A 3,875-nucleotide genomic window follows, 5' to 3' on the forward strand; every position below is an offset into this window, starting at 1 on the left:
TCTCCTATCTTCTGCACGTATGTATCTTTCATTTGCATGTGAATTTTTGTTAAAACTAAGCCATGGGCCAAGTTTCACATCTGTTTATTAAGATATAGCATTAAAATAATATATGAGGGAACAGGAGACCAGATGTAGAGGTGAGTATGATCTTTTGGTCTAGCTATTCAGTTTCTACATAGTGTGAAATAGGGATTAAAGACCATCTTTTTAAAACACAAGAGACCATAAATCCTATTTTTAATCTGGAACCTGCATTGCCTAAACAACTCCAAGAACCTTGCCTCAGGTATAGCCTCTCTTCTGCCTGTAAATTTATTTGGTTTGCAAACTTTTTGTGCATGTCTAGATTTGATTCAAGTCTTTTTGGATATGTAAATCTATGTTGAATCTAAAAGCAACACTTCAAACACATTACTTGCAAAGTTTTTGAAGCCTTCAGGTGTAATTTAAACAAGATGAAGACTGCATTTGAAACAAAATTACTCAATGACTCCATGAACTTGGAGCAAAGATATATTAGATTTGAAATTTCATTAAAAAAAAAAAGAATATTTGGCTTTCCAAAAAGATTCACCCTAGCTTTCCTTTAAATAGCATACTCATCTAATGCATTTAAAATATAATTTTGTTTTACAAAATTGATTTTCAAGTAACTTTTCAGGAATCCATCCATTGACTAAAGAGAAGTAAATCTGTTATGTAAAGTACTTAAGTATGTTAAGGAATAAACCCAGCCCATTATTTCTTAGCCTATATTGTGGGTATTTGTGTTTGTTTTATAGCTTTTTCCCCTCTTTGATTTACATTTACGAGACAGTCAAGAAGAGATGATGTGAGATGGTTTTTATTTTTATGAGCAAATGGAACCGCACCAACCACAAGTAGCAGAACACTGTCGTGACTGAATTATGTAAGTCTTCCCAGCGGAGTGAAAATTAAAAGAGAATTTTGTTTCTACGTTCACTTATTATGCTGAAGTCATGCCCTAAGGATGTCTACTGGACAACTCAATTACATATACAAAGTTGTGGTCACACCTACAGTTGCTCGCGTTACCAACATGACTTGAAACCAATTTAAATACATTAAAATTCTGTTAAGCTTTGGAGAATACATTTGTGATTATATGCTGGCAACCAATATGACCCTAATTAGTCATCCTAAAATAATGAAGAATGGCCTAAATCACCTCTTTCATGACTCCATGAGAATATATCATGAGAGTGTTGAGTTGGTACTTAGGTGTGCTCACTTTTTCTAAAATAATGGTGGTGCTCAATGCTATGTCATATTTGCTTCCAGTTATCTAAAGCTCTGCATGAACATATTCAATTGATTCACTAAATATAACCTCATCACCATTGCTATCCTATCTTGCCTACACACACACACCCACACCCACACACACACACACACACACACACACATACACACATACACACACACACGCACACCACCTCTATTTCTTATATACAAATTGGCAGCATATGAGCCAAACCCAGCCCACAAATGAGTTTTGGATAATTTGTATGTTAGAAAACTCATTGTTATAAAAGCCTGTGAATTAACATTTGAAAACTAAGAGATTTCAAATAGTAATTCTCATTTCTAACTCCTCTTGAAAAAAAAATCTGGCAACACTTGGCCTGAATTCTGCATGGCAACAATCAGCTGGAGCTGAGACGCAAAGTCCCTGTGGTTGGGGTAGAAGTTCTATTGGATTTGCTGTAGTCCCCACTGTACTCCATTATCTTTCACCCAGCACATATCACACATTTAGGTTTCTAGCCTCTATTGCAATGTGGGTTTGTAACTTCTATCCTCCAATGTTTCCCTCCCCTGTGCCTTCTGAAAGCACCTTCGCTTTAAACTTTCTAAAAGCTAAGCTTCTTCAATCAGAGAACTTCAGGAAATGTGAGTCCCCATTTTCATTTTCCATATTTATAGAAACCCAAAAAGGTATTCCTATATATAAGCCTTAAAACACAGGTATGCAGCACTTTAACAACACAGATTCTAATCATAAACATATTTACGAATCTTTTTCGTGCAATACAGGTCTTCATCTACCTAACTGATTTTAATCCAATTGATTAAAAAGGTAACAAAATTGTTTAAAATAACTCTCTTTTAGGACATAACATATACCTCAGCATTCAGTTTGAAAAGCTTTGTGAACCTATGGCCATGCCACCCTGAACAAGCCTAATCCCATTTTACCTTGGAACCTAAGCAGGGTCGGGCCTGGTTAGTACTTGGATGGGAGACCACCTAGGAAGACCAGGTGCTGTAGGCGTAAAAAAATAAAAGAAATAAGGGATTGTAAGCTGACAAGGTCCTTGCAATCTGTGAGGTCAACCGAGGGTTGCCTTGCCTAAAAAAATTAAAAAAAAAAAGCTTTGTGCTTTTTTGAGTGTAATGAAAGGTTAAAAAGTTGATTTTTAAATATGTAAAAGAAAGTCTGTATTAACAATGGTGCTGGTTATGTTGGAAAATGAAGGCTATTATTCTTAGGGAAAATTCAATGTAATCAAATGTTTGATACAGTCAGTTATGCTAAAGTGTTATAGCTATACACTTATAGCTATAAAACACCTTTTACCATTGATATTCCTGGACCAAATATTATAATATCAATAACTTCATTATTGTGCCTCTGAAATGTGTAAGCCCGAATCCTACCTTTTCCCATTTAAGCAATTGTTCTATAAAGTATGATTTCCAGAGACTCCTCCTATTGCTCCTTAGCAAGACATACTGTTTTGGAGGATATGGTTTGCACCACAAAAATAATTTTACTCCAATTAGGGGTTGTAATATTTTATATTGAGATTTCGCTGATATATTCAAAGTATGCCTTACGGAGAAAATTTTATTTTTATAGAACTTTTCAGGTTGTTATGTACTTAGTAAAGAGCAACTAAATAACACAGTACTATCTGAAAGTTCCAAGTCCCCCGGACGCCATCTCCTTGGTTCTCATCAGACATACTATGGAATGTACCACCAATATGCTATTTCAAATAAGAGAAGTAAGATTCTAAGTCATTTGCTGTGTTCATAAGGCAAATTAATGAAAGAAACAGATTATCTGGATTGAAGGCAAACAGAGTACTTAGTTCTTCGTCTTGATAACCTCCAGATCTATAACTCCTTTGAAACCATTTTAAAACAAATTTGTCTACATAGAGGGGCTGCAGCTGTTGTGGGAAAAACATAGATTAGTGGGGGGAAAAAAACAGGGGCTTTGAAGACAGATTGACTTGGGACAGAATCCCAGCTGTGTGAATTTGATTTCTTTAAGTCTCAGTATTCTCAGCTGTAAAATAGGTGTGATGATCCTTATTAGTTTTGGCAAGATTTAAATAAGACCAAATGCTTGTTAAATTTCTTTGTTATGGCAGACTGACTTTACCCCTAAGTTAGCATTTAGAGTCGTTGCCTACTACTCAGTAGTTACCCTAACTCGCTGATTCTCAAATTTAAGCATGCATCAGAATCACCTGGAGGGCTTGTTAAAATGCAGATTCTAGATCCTATCACAAGAGTTTGATTCAGTGGCTGTGGAATGAGGCCTGAGAATTTGAATTTTTAACGAGTTCCCAGGTGATGCTAATGCATTCAAAGCACCCACTTTGAGAACTACTGCTTTAACGCTGTATCTAAATCACCTAGTATGATCCATGGAAAGGAGACCATCAAAAAAGTCATCATCATTTCATTATTTATGGAAATCCTTTGGGCAGACACAAAATTACTTATAGGTCTTCAAAAGGAATTCTAATAAAAGTAAGGGGAAAACAGTAATAACAGATATTATATTCAGTAAAACATAGATTTGGCAAAATAAGTTATTACCTGCCCAAAGCAAT

General features: G+C 35.4%; 1 pseudogene; it reads left to right on the plus strand.

Moving 5' to 3' along the window:
* The first annotated feature begins 2,180 nt into the window (after nucleotides 1-2,180).
* LOC111743225 lies at nucleotides 2,181-2,299 on the plus strand (annotated as a pseudogene).
* Nucleotides 2,300-3,875: the final 1,576 nt, after the last annotated feature.

Source organism: Pteropus vampyrus, unplaced genomic scaffold (genome assembly GCF_000151845.1).
Source record: "Pteropus vampyrus isolate Shadow unplaced genomic scaffold, Pvam_2.0 Scaffold109, whole genome shotgun sequence".
Taxonomy (NCBI): Eukaryota; Metazoa; Chordata; class Mammalia; order Chiroptera; family Pteropodidae; genus Pteropus; species Pteropus vampyrus.